The sequence below is a fragment of the Anas platyrhynchos genome, chromosome 15 (assembly GCF_047663525.1).
Source record: "Anas platyrhynchos isolate ZD024472 breed Pekin duck chromosome 15, IASCAAS_PekinDuck_T2T, whole genome shotgun sequence".
Taxonomy (NCBI): domain Eukaryota; kingdom Metazoa; phylum Chordata; class Aves; order Anseriformes; family Anatidae; genus Anas; species Anas platyrhynchos.
The window spans coordinates 11,781,066-11,803,952 of record NC_092601.1 but is presented as its reverse complement, the minus strand read 5'-3'; the positions used below and the strand labels follow the sequence as shown (position 1 = coordinate 11,803,952).

General features: G+C 46.8%; 1 long non-coding RNA gene across 4 annotated transcripts; it reads right to left on the bottom strand.

Moving 5' to 3' along the window:
- Positions 1-3,002: 3,002 nt before the first annotated feature.
- LOC110352535 (uncharacterized) lies at positions 3,003-21,756 on the bottom strand. Of its 4 annotated transcripts, none has more exons than XR_005269481.2 (4): positions 21,415-21,756; positions 15,826-15,941; positions 5,952-7,986; positions 3,003-5,648 (listed from the first exon to the last, which is right to left on the bottom strand). It is a non-coding gene; the product is annotated as an uncharacterized lncRNA (long non-coding RNA). The 4 variants fall into 4 exon arrangements; XR_005269482.2 differs by lacking the exon at positions 3,003-5,648 and having other exon boundaries at positions 5,674-6,232; positions 7,675-7,986; positions 21,415-21,730; XR_005269483.2 differs by lacking the exon at positions 3,003-5,648 and having other exon boundaries at positions 5,675-6,101; positions 7,675-7,986; positions 21,415-21,730.
- Positions 21,757-22,887: the final 1,131 nt, after the last annotated feature.

Below are 22,887 nucleotides of genomic sequence, written 5' to 3'. Positions count from 1 at the left end.
AGAGTTCAGTGTGAATGCGTTGTGTTCAAGTATCTGCCCTGACCCATATACTCAGAAGGTGCTAAGCTACGGGTCCCATAGCAAGCTTCTTTCTTCCCCACACCACATGGCTCATCATGAAGCCAAACTTTGTGTACACTGCTAATGCTTAGGTCAGAAGCGATCAAGTTAAAAATAAAACGGAGTTTGGATTTTAGTCTTTACAATGGTTGCGTATTTGCCTTAAAAGCCTGGTGATCAGAAAGCCCCAAACCCCCAGTCAGTGAATTGGGGCACTCAGTCTCAAGCAGGGCATGCACAAGTGGGAAGAAAAGCTATGAGCACTACAGCTGAGCAGAGGTCTGATAAAAGAACAATTGCATCCCAGCTCCCAGACTGAAGAGAATTTGGGCAGACTTCCTTATTTTGCAGGAGTTAATTTATATTTAAGCCATTTAGCATTATTTCAGCTCTACACAGCATTCGTGTTATATGCCCTGTTTAAATTAGTTTGGCCAACCAGTAAATCTGATAATTCAGGACTGAATATAACCAATTAGATTTGCTGTATGATACACCATAATCTGATCAAGCTGTCTCAAAGGATTTGACTTGTTAGCATTTCAAAAGCATAGGAGGTTTTTGAATAATTTATTACATTTCTTCCAAGCTCATCTTTGTTAATTCATTAAATGTAAAGATAAGGCAGATGTTTTACAGAGACCTGTTCCATATCTGTTTTAACTTCAATTGGTTTTCAAAGGCTCACCTTAGCTCAGCTGAAAGCAACGGGTGCTGAAAAAAGTAGGAAGAGCTGAGGGATGCATCTTTCGAAATTTAGGCCCAGAGATGTGGGGATTTCCCCTACCCTCCACTTTCTGAGAAAACAGTTCATGTTTACTCCTGCCTGGGTTCCTGTCTCTAGCCTCCCTACCTCTCCCAAGTTCATTTTTAACATGTTCACTCATGGTTTGTGTTAGAAACTGTATTTTTTGCATCAGAATCTCTGGAAATAGAAACAGGAGCATGATTAAACAAATCCATATATCCACAATTCAATCTTTTTTTTTTTTTTTTTTACCCTGCCCACTTCTCATCTTGCTAAGAAACAGACCTTTGGTCCTTTGCTACAACAGCAGGTGTTCCCAGGGAGGTGGCTTGCTTGCTCCTTTGCCTGTATCTTGGGAAGACACCTTCTTCCGTGGGTTATTTTTTGGTCTGTTCTTGTTCTGCCCAGGAGCAAGTTATTCACCTGAGTTTTAAATTCCAGTAAACAAACTTTGAGTCCATTCAGAAAAGATCATGCGTTCATTCCTTGATCTCTTCTGGGAGCTCAAGGCAGAAGGAATCTCCATGGGCTGCAAACCATGTGTCTGTCAGCACAGGTCCATCTTCTACTCTGATCTGAGCAATGGTACCAGAGCAGCCCTGTGCCAAAGCTGCCATCCTAACCGATGTGAAATTGAGCCAAAACCTTTGCTTCCTCCACTGAGTAAGGATGCCAGTTTTCACAACCCGTACAAATTTGACCACTGAAGCATTTTACTTGAGTTCCTTTTGCAGCTTAAAAACACCTTCATCTGCTTTATCTCACTGAATTGTTTTTAAGCACTCCCACCCAAATGTTACTGCAGCTTGGCAATAGATTATTTCTTACCATAGAATGATCTCTCCAGGAGAAGATGCCCATAGTATAACCTTCATATATATATGTATGTATTAGCACTCCCCTTACACCATTTTTTCAGCATGCTCCAAGGAAACGGCTACCTCAGGAAGCACAGCTGGGTACTTCACACACCGAGACTGACCACAAAGTAGATCTCAGCCCAGATAAGGAGCTCTGAATAAGGAGCCAACCCGATGCAGCTCCCACCACACATCCCTCCTCAAAATTACTAGGTTTTCATATAACCCAAAGCTCACTGCTGTAGTAAATTAGCCAGAACACAGCTGGGTTATATAAAACCTATATGTTCAGGTACCAGCTAGTCACCAGGTGGGGTCACCCTGGAATTTAGGGTGAGTTATCTCAACCTAGGTGGCAAACAGTTATAGTCAAAGCAAGCAGCTGCCATCAGTCAGACACTTCTCTTGGGATATAAAGAACCTGGAGCTGTTTTTCCCCACTGGCTATAGAAAGAGTGCAGACATATCAAACTTCACAGATGTCTAAGCTTAGGGCATTTTGAGACCTATGGTTCTTCAGGTAGGACAGTCTCAATTGCTGCACATCTACACTGCAGTCATCTGCAGATGGTGGTACTGATATATTCAAATTTATAGATGGCCAACAGGGATCAAAAGGGAAGAAATTACTTGAAGATTTCCTGGAAGACAGCACTTCTGCTGCAAAATTTGTCCAAGTATGCCAGGTCAAGAGATTTTGACATGACTTGAGAAATGTTTGATGAAACTGAAGGCTACTTGAATGCAAAATTGTATTAGCAAAGGCTACAGACCCGCAGATGAGAACATTGTGACCCAGCAAGCACACTTCATGTTGTGAATAAGCATTACTTCTTTAAGGGAGGGTTGCACCCATCTGAGGAAGTTCCTGCTGTTGCCAGTTCAGTACCATGCTACCTGTTGAACCTTCATGGGAAGACAGCTATTTGCACATGCTTAGAACCAAGGCTGACAGCGCTATTGCCCACCATGTCAAACAACTCCATTTTAAGTTACTGGTAACTTCTGGGGGGTCAGCAAGTGAAGTTTGTCAAAGCTACATGGCAAGCATCTGCAAACAAACTTTTGTATGCAGGCACCTAGCAAGACAGTGCTGTAACACATACTTATGGTAGTGCTCATGTGTGATATCGATCTAAAAAGAAATCCAACAATAAAGCTGGAATGATCCCAACATTTACAAATTCCTTTATAATCTAGATTATTTTTTTTTTTAAATACGTGTTGAATTAACTCATTAACTTCTGATCCAGGAAATTTGTTTCATCTTTATTCCATTTTCAAAACCATCTGGAAGTGCATCACACAGATAAACTAGTATCAAAAATACATGGCTATTACTAATTATGGTATGCTATGCCATTTCCCACCACCTGCCAGTGATGACACAACATTACTCAAGAATGAAGCTTGATAAGCTTGATGAATAATATTTAGACTATTTTCTTCAGCTTGCAAATGATCTGTGAGCAGATTTGTTCTCCCCCTCCCCATATCTAAGTTATTTAAAATTAGTCATAATCATTTTGGTGACTAATTCCTGATCCATAACTTGTTTATGAGCACTGCATTGCAAGGGTTTGAGATTTGAAATTCAAATCTTTGGTGCACAATTTAGATTTGACAAGTAACTGAATAGCGGTTTACTCCCCAGCTAGATGGGAACAACAGAGTCACCATCTCAGGATGAATACTTGCATTTGTAAACTCAAAGCTCACTTTCTACCAACTTCTGATATTCCCTTACAGCTTGCTGCATCTCGTTCACTCCTTCACAGAAGGAAGAACACAGAAGTGGCGCAAACAAAGGAATCTTGCAGGTAAAAGGTGGAAGAGGTAAGGAATTGCCTGAGTTTGCTGCTATTGTTGAAGCTACTCCCCTAAAGCCAGAAAGAATCAGCTATTCTTAGTCTTGCTTCTAAACAATACGCTTACCTCTTGACCAATGTAATCTAAGCCTTTCACAAACACCTGTGGACAAAGACAGGGACCTGAAAACAACTGCTCCAAGCGCATCTCATTCCTCTCACAGCCATCTTCCTGCATAGATAAGGATGGCTTCATTAAGAAAGTACTAATTTAGTAAGAATTTAAATATGTACTGTTCACTGGATGAGGCCTTCAGATACCTTGCATGCCACCAGTCTTTTATCCTCCATAACATGCACCCATTTCATTTTGAAAGTGAACATATTTGAGAACAAAATATATAAGCAAAACATCTTCCACATGGGAGACAGCCCCCTGAAGTCAAGCAGGAGCACTCCCACTATACCCAATTCCATTTAGATACAAGCCCATGTTTTGGGAGAATGCTCATTGCACTGTAGGTAAAATAAAACCACATCCCCCTCCCTCTGTAAGCCCCTTCCACTGCAGCACAGGACATCTCCCACCTTCCACTCCTCCTCGGCATTTCCATCTAGCCCTATCCAGCCAGAAACAGTCCTCACCTCTTGAGTTTCTAGGTATCCTGTGACTGCTTTTCCCTCTTGGCTTTTATGTCTATATAAACATGTAGATATTTTGAAGACATTTGCTTCCTCTCAATCTCCAGTGGCAGAGTTTCAAGTCAGGACAATGACCACAACTGGGCCCATGCGCAGAGTGCACATGGAGGACCCAGGTGAAGCTGCTCAGGGCAGTTAAGATCTGTTGGTGTTCCTCAGACCCCAACAGCCCACAGCTGGCAACACCATCTGTACCTCCCATCTCCAGATCACTGCCTGTAACCCCAGCCACATCACTTCACAATGCCAACCTCCCCACAGATGTTAGACTGCATAGCTTAGGAAGTTCAGAAGAGGCAAGCCATGACATGTAAGAACTGAGCCTCAGATAAATCCTCTCAGTTGAATTTGGGAATAAATTCTATGACAGCAAAACAGAGCACTGTTTGCATTGTGATGCAGCTGGCATCTTATTTTGTGATCCTGCAGAGCGGCCATCAAATATACTTCACTGCCACAAACATCAGTCAGCCTGGCAATGCATCATCAGAGCTTTGGAGCAGAGCCCTTGCAAGTCAAAGCTGCCACCTTCTAAGTGCTTTTCCCTGCCAAGGCATCAGCTTTGCCCATAGGCTTCACAACCATCCTCAAACCACATTGTAGAACCTGCTCATTACAACATCCTGTGCTACAGATCCTGGGCACCCACCACCTTTGGGTATATCATGTCTCGTGTCCCAGGAATATTCTGAAGGAATCTTAAAGACAGAACAGACACCCCCAGGAGAATTAGTTCCAATCTATCCCCACAGAGCAGAACACAGGGTGCTCAGCTCCCTGATCCCAGCAGAGCACAGAGAAAACCACCACTGCAAACCGTGTGGGATTTCACCTGCTACCACCTGGCCTCTGCAGGCAGTGACAGTATCTCGCAAAAAAATATTTCTGGAAAGTAGCCTGTAGCTCAAGGTGGATGGAAAAAAAATCACCAGACAGCATTCACTGGCCTATATTTTGTAGGAGGTCTGCAGTGCTCTAAAGGGATGATAAATGGAACCTCTGAGAAAGCTTTCACTTAATGCAAACCAGATTGGCTGAACAGTAGAAGAAATAGCTTGTGAAGCTGCTGCCCCATCAAACTGTTACCTGTCTCATGGATAACGTGCTGCACTGTGCCACGTCACATCTCAGGCCACTTCTTACAGGACTGGTTATTTACACTTGATGAGACAAGCTGATCATAATAGTCCCTCCAGATCAAAGCTGATAAATGTGTCATCATAGAAGTTACTAGAAGTGCTGTGTTCTCCTGACAGCCCTGACGCAGGTACTTTGAAGCATAGAGATATGTGCCATAACCAATATTAAACTTAATTCTTAAAATACTAGAGAAGAGTTAAGTTTTAATTTTGTCCTATTCATTATGATTAAAATACTTTTCACATCTTGCTAGTAAGATTTTCTTCATTAATGCGGTAATTTCACTCATTAGTTTTCATCTGCAAGTCAGCTTCGCTTATGCCAGCACCTCTAAAAAAAAAAAAAAAAAGACTCACCTTGTAAAAAAATAAATGAATAAAAATGAGAACAACCACAGCCACTCTTTCCAATGAAAAGCAATCCTGTGATTTTACTCAGGAAGCTAATTCAGCCAAATGCTCCCAATTTGCAATTCTGTTTCAGGGAGATGAAATGCATGGGCCAAATTTCTTAGAATAGGACAGGACCAATTTGATGGAAGAGTTTTGTCTGATAGAAATGGAGGAGGGGGGAAACCGTTAAGGATAGCTAGTGTTCCAGTGGTTGCTTCACAGATTTACTCACATGTCCTACCTCCTTCTCACAGGATGAGGAACAGTCACATGCTTGCAAACTGCTTGGAAAAATAGTCCAGGAAGCATCTGTCCTTATGTTCCTCGAGTGCTTGTGTCTCCAGCTTCATGCGACATTTCCCAGCCAGCGCACTGCACTAGCTCTTCAGCTCTGTCAGGGTGACTCGCACATTTAGACTTCTGGAGCCTATCTCATAGCCCAGGAAAGCTTTTTGGATGGCAGATAAAGGCAACGCTGTCCATCCCATCTGTAAACCCACTCAAAGGACCTGGCACAGAGAGCTGAGCACAGCAAGAAAGCTCTCCTTAAAGCAGTGCAGCTGAGTCCTCCAGGCTCATCTCAAACCCAAAGCTCAGAGGTGGGAATACCCATGATCAAGGAAAGCTAGCTCAAGAGAAAACATACTGAAAACATACTGAACACAAGCCTAGGCAAGAGGTGACCCGGGTGAGACGGGCCCTGTAACAGCACAACAGCAGAGGATAGAGCTAGTTCCTGTCTGAGGTTACTGGGAAAGTCAGAGCTTCTGCCTTCCTGTGTATGACCTCTTCATCCCCAAATCCTAATTTATGTCTTCCTTACAGAGGAAAGTTTTCTTTAATGGAGAATAAAACAAATTAAGCTTTTAAAATCATTTTGGAAATCAAATGCCGTGTCTGGCACAGTCAGACACTGACAGCATGCATTTTACTGGCAGCAGCAAGTGGCTAAGGCTGCAAGGAGAACAAATTGGAAGGAACAAAACCCAAGGTGGAAGGTCCTTGGCAGCAAGACTGTGGGCTGTAAATTTGATTCCTCTTGCCATGTTTGCACCCAAGAGAGGTGAAAGTCAAGAACTGGGACTTGGGTGATGCTGCAAGGACTGGGAACAGGATACAAGCTGCCACCTCTGATTCAAGGCTTGCCCCACAACCAGGATTATTCCACACAGTGGTGGGGGGAATAGAAATCAGGGGCACTTCTGCTCCCAGCTGCTTTCATGGTTGCACAGCTGTCACCAGCAGTGCTGTTCTTGGGGGATGCTGGGGCCTGCCATGTACCTTCCCTGCCAGCCCTCATCACCCTCTGCCTGCCCCCAGCATAGTGAGGACCCAGACTTCAGCCCCATTAACTGCGTCACACAAATATTACAGTAGTTGGTAGCATTAGGAAGGGGCTGTGTTTTAATTGCTTTTTAGTTTTCTTTCCTGTTTCTCCCTGCCAACCTTCTTTTTTACTGTTTTGCTCCCTGTGCTGGTAGGAAAGATGTTTCATCTTGTTAGCTAGTTTCCATTTCTCTGGGAAAACTTTACATTTTCTGAAATACCTCTCTGTTCTCAGGGTCGTTTGTACAGTAAAGCAGCCACATGCTGAAGTGCACAGGGTACCATCCATCCCAGCAACAATGTCCTCACGAGGCATGAGGTGAAAGACTCTAATCTTCACTATGAATTGTGAACTACTGTAAAGAGGCCTGAGGGGGAAAGGAAGGCGAGAAGACTCATCTGATTTGTTAGACCTTTGCAGCAGCTGCCTAACTATTATTGGTTTGGGGAACTACTGTGTCACTGTGCCCAGCTCTCCAGCCACACTCACCCAGTGACGTTACTCCTACTTGCACAGCTTTCCACAGAGCACAGGAAGAAAAGCCTGCCCTCATACCACCACGCCACACACCTACCACCAGCATCTGGCCTGCACAAAGCAAGATGAAGTCAGAAACTTTAAGAAAATCTTGGCTTACCAAGAAACCCTTCAGCATCCAGAGCCAGAAGGTCAACAGTAACAGCCTAAAAGAGATGCTGCAACAGTCCCAGTGCAGATTGAGTGGAACAAGGCTCATTAATGCAGGGAGTCAGACCAGGTGCCTCTTCTGTTCTCAGCAGAGCAAGGATCCACAAAGAAGGAAGAACAGACCCAATCTTTCTTTGTATAGTTTTAGCTTGAGAAATTCCTCAGCAGCTCATCCTCCATTCACAGACCCTGTCACCAGTTAGTCTTTGAACCACCCAAGCTGTTGTTCCATGAAGACAGTCCCACAAGAGCCATGGCAAGTCTGGGAGAAAAAAAAAAACGAAACAGTTCTTAAAGTACTTGGGCTCTAGTTGCCAGAGCAGCCAAAGCCTACCTCTTTAGAAAGTAGCTTAGGGAATTGAACTGAAAGCCAGGAGAACAGAATACGTAAAGAGCTGCAGAAACCAGCAACTGAGTTGGGAAAAGTCAAATGGAGAAAGATTTTGGCAGAAGAGGTTTCAGCCTCTCTCTATGAGCCAGTTCCTGCTGCTGACCTAAAAAAGTTTTGGAAAGAGGTAATAGAAGGAGGTAGGAGGCCAGAGATCACACAACAGGAAACCTAAAGCACTGCTGATGCCCCCAGCTTCAAGAGCCACTAACTCACAGGACTGGAAACAGATACCCACAGATCCACCCATCCACACCTTAACTCGGTTTTTCTCCTATTGCACATCTCTCTCCAAGGTGAAAACGGCCCACTTCTAACAAGCTGACACACACCAACACATTGTGAATTTATATAATGTTTTTCATGTTATTGTGAACTAGTAATGAAGTACAAGACAGGTTCTTAGCTTATGAACATTTCATGCAATACACCACAAAAACAGTTACCTATTTTACCTGTACATCACATCTTAAACTTTATAAAATTGTCTTATACCAGAGACACCAATTGTGATCTCTCACACATAAAGGCTGTAGAAACAGTTTCTTTCTCAAAAATACATGTTCAGAAAACCTTCTAATTAAGACAAGATGACTCATTGTCAAAGTAGTTGGGTCCCCCAAAACATCTTCAGATACAAACTTGGACTTCTCCAGGGCTTTACACACGAAGGGCTTTTGAAGAGCCAGAAAGTCATCAGAACAGTTTGTTCCTGGGGAGAGCAGCGTCCAGATTTCATTTGCACAAGTCCCCACTCAGTTAAGAGCACCACTGACCACCAATCTATAAACCACACATCCCTGCTCTAAAGACAGTAACAAAGCTTGTAGCGCTTATAAGCCACAAACATTAAATTGTATTTAAAAGCATCACAAGGTTCTCATTTGTGTGATTAACTACCTTTTCCGTGCTATAATCAAATGAAAAGTCCGGATCTCTGCAGCCCCCAAAACACTTAAAATGATCAGTAACAGCTAAATAAGAACTGCCCTCCATTTTACTTTCCATTTTTATCTTTCCATATAGCTTTCTCTCCTACACAGCCCCCAGTGCCCCAGCAAGATGACATAAGTCTTTCCAGGACCTTAAAAGCATTTTCAGACCTATTTTAAGTCTGCTAAAGGCACCTTGTTAAATGTGTCTTCCCAGCTTCCTCAGCTGACCACTGCTGAGGATGACTTCACTTCTGGGAGGGATTTCATGTTTTATGTGGGTATCCATACAGAACACTAAAGATAGCAGAATAAGCATTCCACCACCAAGTCCCAGTGCTTCGTAATATATGGTGCTAACACCCACAAGGCTATATATATATTGGGGTTTGGGAATCAGCAAACACCTCTGTTGATGAGGAAGGCTGAACAGAACATGTCCAAGATGATACTGCAAACACAGTGCTTTAACCTCCTTACCACCCCCTTAACAGCCAGGATAACTCTGAGCAGGACTCAAGTCAGGGTCAAGCACCGCACCTGAGCCCATTTTGAGCTACCTTGAGCTGAAATTAATACAACAGGCAGAGCGGCAGGCAGCCTGCCTGGGAAGCAGGGTGGGTTCCTGACAAGCTACCTTGTGTCCATCTCTGCTGCAGTCAGGCTGCTGACAGTAAATTAGCTGGCTCTGCTCAGGGAGGAAACCCCCCAGTGACACTATTTCTTATTTACCCTCAGACCCACCGCACTGATGCGGCGTGTCAGCTCCCCATTCATCAAGGCAGTACAACAGGAGACTATTAGCTCTGTTTGCTTGCTCTCATCTTACCTACTCCTCTGGGAAAGTTTTAAGCCTCCTAGCTCTTGCCATCAGCTGTCAAGATAATTGGAGCTATTGTTTATTGCAGCAAAGGACTTTGATTGACATCCTTGTAGGAGTGCAGAGCTCCTGTCCTGTGGCAGAACTGGAGAAAAGCGTATTAGTACCATTAGTTTTGAGGCTGGTAGAAGAACAAGGATGTTATTCCTCCTTTGGCTTCCCCCTTACAGTTATTTAACAGATGACAATGCATTTTCTTGGCTTTAGCTTTACCTAAAGTGGGTCAGACACTGACTGCTATTTCTTGATGTGATGTTACAACCAGAAAGTGAAGAACAAAGGCAAGCAAAGCTTGTTAGGAAAATGCATTTAACACACTTTTATAAAGAGACCCAGTATCAGTTTTGGGAAGCGTCACCAGAACCTCAGGAGATTTACTAGGTCATTGCTTCTCAGTAATACACCAAACAAAGCAAGGACATCCACAAGTGACTTACAAACACCTTTCCACAGGTCAGCACGGCTCCTTTGTCTGGGTTCCTTCTGAGCTTTCGTGATCTGCCTGTATGAAGCCACTTTGCTACCACTTTGCAACCCCTTCAAGAGGGATATAAGAACAACTCTGTGCTAATGAGGACAGACCTGCTTACACCAAAATGTAAGAGAACAAAAGTTGCTTTTACAGCTTAGAAAATAACATTCTGAAAGACCGAGTTTGGAACCAAAGCTGCAGAATCTTCCATAGTTTAAAGATTGTTTAAGGACATGTGAGGTACTGTCAGGTGGTCATGCTCATCCAGGACAGGCATGATTTTGGTTTAATTTCAGCTCTTTTTCCTCCATGCAGAAAAATAATACCTTTCCCAAAATGCGAAGGTGCCATGGAAAAATGTCCCAAAAGCTCAGCTCTTATAAAATTATAATGAGCCTGATAAAGCAGCAAGTGTTTGGTAACCAGTGTTCTGTTCTTCAATAGATGTTGTGGCACACAAGGTCTAACCCAGAGGCCAGGATCATGCTCAGACAAAAGTCCCTTCCTGAATAAGTCACAGCCCTGCTCTGCATTTCCAACATGCATTAACAGAAAAACCTGTGTACAGCATCCAGCCCTTCCAGATAGGATCTTCTGCTGTGAACTCACTCTGAAGCTCCAGCCTGGATTCATTCAACCTAAAGGAGCCTCTTCAACAGCTGCTCTTCCATCACCTTTTCTCCCTCACACCTGGGATAAGGCTGACAGTACATCTCAGGTATTTTCTACCCTAGCAAAACATGGAGGAAAAATAGACCTCATTTAAAGGAGCATCCTCATCAGCAACAAAAAGATTCAATGGATATTTACTGTTTATAAAGGAAATAATTGGCTGGTCTGTGCTGTGCAGATTAGAGATTCTTCAAAGGTATAAAACCGAAGCTGGCACAAACCCAAAGACACTGTAGTTAGTTAAAAGGCATGAAGTAAGAAGAATTTTAATCAGAGGCACACTGATCCATTCCTAATTAACAATATGATGGGGTTCACACTACAGCAGGGTGACTTTGGGAAGAGGTGGTGAAAATAAGACATTACTATAGTGCATAAGCATTTATATTTGTTTTATATTTATGCTCAGTCTCAACAAGAAAAGCAAATCCAGAAAACAAAGGAAACACCAGAGTTCATTAACACTGGAGCAGTTTTGGGGCTCCTCATTTTCTCTTCTCCCTCTTGAAGGTACCCAGAGCTCTCTGGTGTGGCACCACAAGCTGCAAGCTCTCCACCTCCCCCAGGGTGTCAGTCAGGACAGAGTGACCTGCACACTCTCCACCTCCCAGCCACAGCACCAGGAGCATTCAAGCTCTCTGCCCTTACACCGAGCTCTTCCTACAATAAGAACAGTGAGCCACGTTATGACCAGCAGCAGCCAAAGCTCACACAGCACTTCTTACACCTGCTTAACTGCATCGCCTTGCTGTGACCTGCCGTGCACTGCCCACACTGGAGGCAGGGGGTGGCTTGATCCCTCAGAGGACTTTAGCTCCCAGCACAAGATGAGCATCTGCAATTAGCAGCACGCGTTGGTTTCATTTGCCACCAGTGCCTGGGGAGCCACCTGTCAGAACAGCTCCAGCTGTTCTAATAAAGCTCAGACCTGGCTAAAGGTTAGTCCCTTCTCAGACACACATCAACACTTCAGGTGGCCTGGCTTTGTGGGCCATTTGCACAAAGGACTCTGCTTCCCTCATCCCTTTGTGATTTGATGCCATAAAGTGAATAACGGAAGAGGCTGAGCTGGCAGGGACGGCTCAGCAGCACAGAGCCAGCTTCAGGCTAGAGAGATAACCTCTCTCCTGGGCTCAGCACCACTCCTTTCAGACAAGGAACCACCCAGCATCACCACCAAGCCCTCCAGCAGCCTAAAAACACACATGGCAAGTGCTCTGATCCAGCCTGCAGAGAGATGAGTGCACAGAATTTAGGATGAAGGAGCGGGCAGAGCACCAGTTCAGCACCCACAGGTAAGTCCATGCACCCCTCAGCTCGGCCAAGGCTGTCAGGACCAAAACTCCAAAGTTCCTTAGAAAAATTCCCAGAGCTGTCCCCTACTGTCCTTGCCATGCCTGCAGGACATCAGAGCAGCACAGGCAGGAGCAGGTCCCCTGTCCCCAGAAGCCAGCAGCCAAGCAATAGGAACACAGGGTTCAGAAACAAGGGCTCTGAGGCATTTTGAGGTTTTGCTTTTAAATACTGCCCAAAAGTTGTTCCTGGGCTTCACAGATCTGGTGATACAGCAGCACCCTTCCCATTTCCCACTTGCAGATATCCAGCTGACAGCATGTGCTCACCTGTCAGCACAGCCCTTTATCAGCTGTCATGTCTTATCAGCCCAGTCCAAGGCAGCAGCGTGCAGAATATCCAAGCTGCTCCCTGCAGCCCTGTTCCCTTTCCTGAAGCCCAGACATGGCTTTCCTCAACCTGCTGCTGCTCCACACTTCACCTCATGCAGGTATCATAAGAAATTCTAAGGGGCACCCAAACCCCAGTGCTGTGTGCCCAGTATAACAGCTGCTGCTGCAGGCTGGGGCACCCTGGCTGATGCCTGAGGAGCACAGCACCTCTCACCTCTGCTCAGTCCACCCTGAGGTGAGGTATCCCAATCCTTCTTTGCAATCTCCTTGTTCTATCAAGAAACTTTGTCAGCATAACATCACATCACCTCATTAATGTATGACTTCAAGCCACCAAGACTGCCCTTTAATGGTTTCTGCCAGCAGCTGCCCTCCAGCACACAATTACTTCACCAGGATCTTTTTCCTCCCTCCCTCCAGACTTACCTTGCCTCACCATTCTTGCAGCCATTAGCTTTAGGTTTATTTATAGTTTGTTAGGGGCCCTGAGTAAACACCCACCTGAGATAAGTTGAAGACACCCTTGCTAGGTATTGTAGAAGGTGCAGCGAGCTGTAACAGCTCCTCTGGAAGCATTTCATGGCAGCACTGGGCAGCCCTTGAAGCACCACACTGGGCCCCAGATTTGTAGAAGCAGGGCAGGTTAACACAGCCAGGCCAGCCAAAGCTGGGCAGCCAGCCTGCTCTTGCCAACTATTGACCCAGCACCACAACAGGAGGAGCGCAGGCCCCTGAGGCCAGTACCCTGTACTGGGACCAAGCCCAGCTGCACCAGGACCTGCTCTCATCCAGGTCATCTCCCGCAGCATAAACCGGCTTGGGGCAACAAAGCTCCCACTGATACCTGGGTAGAGGGTCAGGGCTGAATATTAAAAGGCACAATCAAATCACTTGTTCTTTACAAGTGTTACAAGGGTGCTGCAGTACATTTCCGTGAGGAGAATCCAAAGACAATCCTGCAGCGTTAGATGGGCTGAGCAACACAGAACAATACTCAGCAAATTGGTGCACATTGTAACAGTGAGAAAGTCAAACCAAGTTAGATTAGAAAGGTGTTTTTTCTCCAATCATGAGTTAACTGAATGAGGTGCAACCTCTCAACGAACCTCCCCAAAATGGGCAGCCCATCTCACGTGTCAATCACAGCACGCACCCTAGTTCAGACCAGACCGACAGGCCCTTAAGCACAGCATTTACACTTCTCAAGGTCTTTTCACCCATTTCCCATTCCTATTCAAAAAGAAAAATGGAACATCTTATTGCAGAGAACATTTGCAGCACAGACTTTCAGCAGTACAGACTGCTTCTGGGCAGATCAAGGTGCCCGCTGAACCATTTATTTCAGTGCAACAGAGCCTGAGTGGAAGGTAAGATATTTTTGAAACCCTGGCCTTGATGAGACTTATTTCTTTTTTCTTTACCCTGAAACACTGGGACATCCGTGCTGTACAACACTCTGCTAAGACTAATGCCACACTCCAACCCCTGCACTCCATGTGGGAGCTGAACTGCTCGTGCTCTCCTTGGTACCTCCACGGCCAAACTGGGACCAGTGCCTGAAGCTTGGGGTGGTTTTGGTAAAGCACGACCTGCTGTCAGACCCGTCACCCCCTCACATGTCCCCAGAGACCTCAGTATCAGCTCATTTACCTAAGGCACAGAAGACCGCAGGGCATCTGAGCAACACAAACAAGTATCTGCCACTGAACATAGCTTGCACACCAGCTCCTCAAGAGTTCTCTTCCACGTGCTCCATTCCTCACCACACTGAAAGATCACTTTCTACCCACGGGGAGATACATTTCTTTGGTCAACAGCTCTGGCAGAAAGCTTTTCACTTCAGGGGATCTAAGGAGTTGCAGCTTTCCTGGGCATGCCCTCTGCTAGCAAATGACTGTACATTTACAAAGAGCAGCTTGCAAGACACTCACTGTCAGTGCTGCTCCTAAGGGGGAAGAGGAAGCAGGCCAGTGACTGCTGCTCGCCACACTACTCAGCAAACGCCTGGAAGGCTCAGAAAAGAAAGGCACACAACACAGGCACTGGTGCTGAAGAGAACAGGTTACAGAACTGTCCTCTAGTATGCTAACCCTAAGCCCCTGTTTCTCAGAAAACACAAGAAGAAGGAAGTGTTCCCCAGCCTTTGTCCCTTGGGTCTCCTTCAGGCATCCTTACTCTGAAGTTCAGGCTCACCCCTAGCAATGCAACCATGAAGAGGGGCTGCGCCACAGGAAGGAAAGCTCAGGTGAGCTGGGACAAGGAGGCAACATCCAGCAAGCTCAAACTCACTCTGAAATAACAGCTACAGAACGAAGTGTTACACTCAGCCTTGCCAGCCAGTGTCATTAACACCAGGCAGCATTAAATACTCCTGCCAGCATGCACAGTTTTGATTTCAGTGGCTTTGCTACATTTTAGAGATGAAATAACCTTTTGGTACAAGGATGGGTCAGTCTGACTAACCAATTAGGGGATGAACAAAGAGTGAAATAGGAAGAAAGGAGGAACAAACCATGCCAATTATTTTTCCAGCTCATTTCAGATCCTCTCTGTCCCCCACCTGAGTCTCTAGCTTTGTCCCTTGCAGCATTTCTCCCATCACACACCATTTTTTTATCACCTCTGCCATTCCGTTTCTCACGTCCCCCTCATCTAAACGGTAAAAACTTTATCTGTATCTCCCTGAAATGAAGTTCAAGGAACTGTTTAGGAAGAGATGCAAAGCACATATCTTCCTGCTGACAGGTGAAGTCTGAGAAACTGCCTAATCATGGCCCTGACACCCTACATGACAGTCTATTCCAAGCATTAACTGATGCTTCATGGCATTAAAGAGATAGCATAAGTTGTTTTTAAAAAAGTTCTTGATGCCATATCTCTTTCCACATCTTTAACTACAACTGCCAAAAACTTCTGCTTACTCATCCACTGCTATTCTGTCACACATTTTCTGAATGAGAAGGCAAATGCTGAACATATTTTAACCTATATAATCATGCACTGACATCAACAGCAGCAACTGCTCTAAAACACTGACATGTTATGTTTTAGAGGGAAAGGAGCTTTTTGTACCGTATTTCCACTGGTGTGCTTCCCAAGAAGGGGCATCAGGAGAGGCAAGTCTGGGTCAGCGCGGGGCCAGGCAGCAGGACCTCACAGTGACTCTCAGAAGATGCACGAGCCTGAACCTGGGTAAGAAAAGCTTGCCTAAGTGTAAGGTAATGACATAGCAGTCTACACTTACAGCAGTACAATGGTAACAGGCTAATGTATTTATGGAATAAATATAAGCACCTCAGCTTAGAGTAACAGCAGCAGCAACCCCAGGTTCCTCATACTGCACCGAGTCAGCCCCAGGCAGCTCTGGGGCTGCTCAGCAGCACCTAAGGGAAAGATACACAGTATTTTTCAGTGGCTCCTCCATGTAACCTTGGGTTTCCCAGCTCAGTGGCCACCCAGCACTGCTGCAGGGAGCATCAGTGGGGGCAGCTGGGCACAAACCCAGCTTTCTGGGTCCATCAGGGAAGTACATTTATTGACTTGGACAAACCCAGACAGGGAAAAGTTTGGTCATCAGCTTTGCAGCTCATTTCCACCTGGATTATCGATGTAGAGCTATCCTTCACATTCCCCGGACACTCGGGTGTTCGTGGACACCTTGGGACAGTCCCCCAGGTACCCCCAGGTCTGTGCACACAGCACTGGAGCCCCTGCACAAGCTACCTGCTTTCCCAGTCTGGGTTTACACCCAGGTTCAGAAGTTTGTTCCGGGATTACACCCAAGCTTACAAAGCCATGCCTCATTTCCAGCAGCACAACCCAGAGGACACAGAGCCCTGCCAAATGACAGGCCCTGCACCAGCATCACCCTGATGAGTCAGCACAGACAAGCAGCATTTTTCTTTAGGACAGGTGCAAATGCCTTAAAAACCTTAAAACCTGCAGCCGACTCCCAGACAGCGATGCCCACCAGCACACAGGGCTGCAATGCCCCCCCCACCCCATGTTGGTGCTGTCACCACCAGCTTCGGGCAGCCCAGGACCCCCAGCACACTCCCCACAGCTCGTGGTAAAAGCACAATGCAATTTGTGCCTAATGACTTCTCCCCTGACAAAAGAATGTTTTGCATATGTTTGTCCTCATAACATAACAGCAAATTCTAATCAATTGCTAGTCAGTTAGAGCAACTTCTCATTTTAATTAGTTTTGATAATTAGCCTTGAATTTTCTGCGTGCAGTCTATTATCCCTCCTCAGCTCTATTTTTCCATTACTTTATGCTTTGTTTCTACAGGGAAATTCTGATGTTAAATATTTACAAGCAAAACACCCCCAGACAATATTGGTGTCTACTTCCATAAAACTACATTTTCTAGGGAATACTTAGATTAAAATATATTTTAATCAAAATATCTTGTAAGAAAAAAATATTTTTGGAGTAGCTCTTGCTGCTGGTGGTGCCTGTGTCATTGTAAATACATCCACGGAAACTTCTGTGGGTACAGGGTGGCTTTGAGCAAAGCAAGAGCTGATAGGAAAGCCCCCGTCATGCTGGAAGACAGAAAGAAAAAGTCAGAAATAGAAAGTCGAGCAGGTAAAGGAAAAAAATCTCCTTCCCACGGCTGCAAATTGCTGACAGAAGAGCTAATTACTCAGCAGGAGCGATGCAGAGGTGGCAGTGACATTCAGCAGCTGGTTTGCCCCTGCTGACGTTCAGCTGCAGCCCCCAGCCTTGCTGCGAGCTGCCCCCCGCTCCTCGGGACCGGGGGAAGAGGGGAGAAGCTCCAAGGGCACACAGCGCAGGGAGGCAGGGGCGAAGGGCAGCTCTGCTCTCCAGTTAATTATTCTGAGCATGAGGGGCTTGTGATGGGAAAGACAGCCCAAAGCTGTGGCAGAAGATGCCCCAGCAGGAGGCTGCCCCGACCATGCCCCTGAGAAGCGCTCCCTGTCCCTGTCCCCTTGGGCAGCTCCCGAGCCCTGCACACCCCAGCTCCGCACTCCTAAGTCAATGGTGCCACCTAGTGCCACCGGCCCTGGCGCAGGACAGCCCAACATCCCCTAAAGCAACGCTTTACTCACACCCTCTTGGGCAAACTGGCTTCTCTTGGGGCCCAACCTAGGGCTCTTAGCAGATAGCCCTTGATGGGATGGGATCTATCCCACACCAGCAGAGACTGTGCCCAAGCAAGGGATCCATCAGGAGCAAACCCCCTGAGCTCCAGCTTGTTTTGGGTGGCTATGGAAATGCTCCTGCCCATCATGATTGCGGACTGTAACCTCACTTCCCGCTGCCTGCCTTCAGCCCAGTGCCTGCAGGGTTAGCGGGAAGGATCACCCAGCACCATACCTCGGCCAAGGTCACCGCACCCTCACAGGACGGCCAGCCCCCGATCACAGCCCTCCAGGAGGGCCACGAACGGCCAGGAATCAGATCAGACATAACAGGTTAAAAAGCTACCTTAATGGCCTAAAAACCTGCAGAATGTAATTTAGCTGCCAGACCTCCCTGAATCAGAGCCTTAACATCTTTAAGAGGGGCTGCAGGGCTGGATTTTGGGGGCTGGTGCAGGCACGCTGAGCCAAAAGGAAATGAGTTTGCAATGACACCAGCGGCAGAGAGGCAAACCTCCGACAGGCCCATCCGTGGGAGGTTTGCATGTGACAAATGGAGTCATCGCTCAGATGACTGCAGCGGAGCCACATGAATAATGACACAGTTGCTCTGGGATTGTAAACAGCATCAATCCTGGGTGAAGGAGCCAAGATCCCAACCACTGAGGTCTGCACAGAGTGCCAGGGCATGTAAGCAAGCCCCAAAGTTGTGGTGCTTTGCATGAGCAGGACCACGTGCAGAGCCCTATAGCAGTTTAGTGTTCCCGTGTCCATACAGGCAGGGGCACAAGCCCCAAAACCAGGAGGCAGAGTGAAACCCCAGCCCCACCAGGACCACAGCCATGGCTCACCGCTGTTCCCGTAAGGGCAGGATGCAAAAAAGACGAAGCAGCCTGGCTGTCCTGAAAGCTGTCCTGTGTGTCAAAGGCTGCCTCAAGACAAATTACTGCTCTATTCCCAGCTGAGCAGAGATTTTCCACTGGTCCCACTGTGCTACGTGTCACAGCTCGAAGACCAAGTGCAGAACAAAGGAGTCCAGCTGCCCTGCTGAGCTTTCTGCCTGCCCCATGAGGACAATCCAACCATCACTGCTACCAGCACTCTGCCCCCAGGATGGTACTTCAGCCCACGAAACTGAGGATCATTTTAACAGACAGTTCTTTAAACTGCATACAGCATTCAACTCTTCTATTCTGAATGCAATGAGAATGAATCCCCTAGAAAAATATTAACATGAGAATAAAGCCAAAATGTTCTCAGTATTCCAAAGGGTGACCGGGTAATTTCAACTAAATTAGGGTGAATTGATCTTGACATTAGTTCCTCTACATGGAGGTGGGATCAGATTTTACTGTCAGCATCAATTAGGCAAACTGGTCACTTCATCGTGTATTTGTTCAAGGGCTCCCCTGGGTTTCTGAAGAAATCGACCTGAACAAATGGCATGAGAAGGAATCACTTTGTTTCATGGCCTTGAAATACTGAGAAATGAAATTGTCCTTTTGTGAGGGAGTGGAGTTGGGTCTGAAAGATGAGGTGCCCATCTAGATCAATGTCCTGGTCAACCAGCAGGGCATCATCAGCTCCGATCAATGCCTCACCTGCTGTTTGGATCAGTTAATAATGGGATTTGATCGAGGCTCTGAGAGGCTGTTCAGGGCTGCAGTGCAACTTATCTCAGAAGTGTTTCCTGGAGACAGAAGCCAGAAAGGGGGGTGGATAGCAACTTGATGACCTACTGGGAAGGGAAGGTCCATTTTCAACTTTTTCTTTGTGAGTGTTTTCATACTCTTCCCATTCTTGCCTTTAAGCACCATTCAACAACAAATTCATTTTGTAGCACAGGCTTCAAGGACATGGTTCCCAGCTGGATGGGCACACAGAGGCTACGTGGGGTGTTTGTGCAGGTCTGTGCCTGCACTCACAGTGCCTGACCCTGGCAAGCAGCAGGGCCCTGCCGCTGCTCCCAGCTCCTGCCCCTTCCTGACCTCCTGTCCCTGCACTAGCACTTGTTCAGGACTAACGTCCCTGTAACTTGGTATCACACCATGGCACTAGGCACAGGATGTTTAAGGCTGGCAAGCAGGGAACCAGCCCATCAGTCACACCCACAGAAAAATCCTGAGTGCTTCTAGGAACAGATGTCAGAGCAGCGTGCCATAACAGAGCTCAGGGAACGATGTGATTTACCCTGAGTCTTTCAGGTCAGGAACAGAGGACCAGCACATGCTTACATGTCAGAACCTCACCACCTCACTCATTACCTGAGCTCAATGTTCCCTGCATCCCCAGCCCTTGGAATGATGCAATTAAACCAGGTCCATAATTTCCCTCCACATCCCAGCTTCTCAGCCAAGCAGATCTGTAAGCAGATTTAAGTGAGCTTTGTCTAGCAATCAGAAAAGTATCTTCAGTGCCTAATAAGCAGAGAGTTGTAGTAGAAATTGGCAATTCCTTCAGCAAACCAGCAACTCCCACGCAGAGAGGTCTTGCAGCCAGAGCTCACATGAGCCAAGAAGAACGAGGCTATTCCCTCCCTTGTGACATGTGTAGGCTGCTGCATTTCCAGTAAGAAATTGCTTGCTGTCCCAGAGAAAAGAGTCTTGGCAGGTGTGAGCAGGCTGCGGTCCTGCTCAGAGCACAGGGCTGGCCCCATCCATCGGCACTGCCTGCCCAGGGCACCAGAGGCTGCTTGGAAGCTGAGCAGGAGGGATGGGGACTGCTCCTGTTTCAGGGAGTGGTGGGCAAGCCTCCCGGGGCAGTGACAGGCAGTGGGATGACAGCAGGGGACACACGGCAGTCTTTAATTCCTGGTGGCTCTTTTCAAGGCTTTGGAGGGAAAGAGGAATCTATCCCTCCTGCCTCTTCCCCATCACAGCCCTGTTTGGCTTTCCCTTCCTTACAGTTTTACTTCTAATAAATAGTGATTTATATATATATATATTTCAGAAAGGAAAACCAAGAATTTGGCCCCTGTTCATATCCTAACAAGCACAGACACCTGGCAGGGGCAATGGAAGACTCAAGCACTGAGCCTGAAGAACCCCATCAGTGTCAGGCCCCCTCCTGCTGACCAGCAGCCCCTCAGCACTCCTGAGGGCAGAGCGAAGAAGCAGAGTTTCTAGCCTGTATCAAAAAGGAGCTTAGTTTTAGTTCACTTTTCCAGGGTCATTTTTCGGCATCTAATAAAGATAATTTGGCTTGTTTGTGAAGATATTTGAAAGTACCAGGTCTTTTGGGAGGAGGAGAAATGGAAGAACAACGCTAGTTTTAAACCACAGGGAAGGTAAGAAGCACACTCGCACATGTCGGCCCCAGCAGCCTTTCAGAATCACAAACTGCACCAAGGTTTTCACATGAGGCCACCAGCAACTGCCCAGCACCGTGCTGGGGTCTCAGCCTGGCCCAGAGCACATCCCCATAACTATTCCCCCACCAAAAAGGTGGAAACTCCACTGCTCACAGACTTTTTGTTAGCTTTGATCCCCTACAACACTCATCAGATCTCACCAGAAGGAAATTGTTTCTAAAACCATGCAGAAACAGTACCTGAGCATGGTGAGCAGGGCAGGTACAGAGACCACAGCCAGGTTCAAGCAAGAGGTGAGGTTACCATATGAGTCCAGGGCAACAAAGCAGCTTCATGGCCAAGCAGCGTATGCTTCTGACTGAGCCAGAGACCAGCAATCCTACAAAATAGCTCAGAAAAAGGTAAAAAACCTGAGGTGACCTTAAATAGAGTTCCTAGTCCACAGCTGGGGGAAGGGGAGGATCCAGGTGAGGATGGATCAGGGTCCTTAGCACCAGTTAGTGTGCTCAGGCCGTGACCTGCAGCTGCAGAAGAGGCTGCCCTACCCCAGACTGCAGGTGTTAGGTGACCTTTTGAGCTCCCCAGTGGCTGCAGAGCCAGGGAAACATCTCCTGGGTAAGGTGCATACAAAAGGCTCTTATCAGCCCTCCAGCAGGAGTGTAAGATTTAAAGGAGTGCATAACAAAAAGCTAGGAGACAAGGAACGTCCATTGAGGCATCCCATTAACACAAGGGTGGCTCCCTTGCCAACATGACTGTTCATTACAGCTCCAAGTGAAGGCCCTGCTGCTGCCATCCCTAAAATCCACAGGTCTTCAACACCCTGAGACATCAAAAGCCCTGCCCCTGTCTCGAGAAAGGACTCAACAACTTAAATAATATTTAGACAGAAAGAAGGCTGCCAATGATCTAACGCCTAACCGCGTGGTACAAGCAGCTGGCTGAAGCCTCTGTGTTGATGGCACGTGCTGGCAGTGGCACAGCTACTCCCATGTCATGAGAGGTGGACTGCAGCAGTGGGACCCATGTCAAGGCCAACCTGAGTCTGCAGTGGGTGACAGCTCAGCGGCAAGAGCGGATGGATTAGACCAAGGGACTGGAGAAGTGGAAGAGCTGCAGGCTCCTCGGCAGTGTCCTGTTGTGGCACTCCTCCCCTGAGGTCTGGGCAGCATAACTAACATAAAGCTGTTAGGAATAAACTCTAAAGCCAGGGAACATCTGTGCGGATTGTTGTAGGGAAACTTAGAAACACTACAATTCAACCAGGAAACCAGGGAGGGGGAAAGCATGGGGAGTAGGATACGCTCTCTAAAGCCTCTCTTCCTTACACACGCTTAGCTTTTGGTGGCATTGCAGCACCATCTGTTGGAAATGCATTACAATTGGCTAGCCTACACTGTGCTTTCAGCGATGCTGAGACATACACAAACCATTTCATGCTCACATGCATGAGTAGGCAGTCTGGGGACAGAAACCCTGATTCCCCAGGTCATGCCGATGGTAACTAACCAAAACCTGGGCTAACCTGCAAGCCACTGGCCTAGAGGAGGTGAGCTGGTAAATGTGCATTTCCCCAGGCAGGCAACCCTCCTGAAACCCCACCGAATCTGGTGTCAGCCCCCACCTGGGTGGTCCCTCCTGCTGCTGAACCTGCTCGCCGTGTACGTGTAAAGACACCTGGCTGTAACAAAGGCAGTCCTCAGCAGAGAACT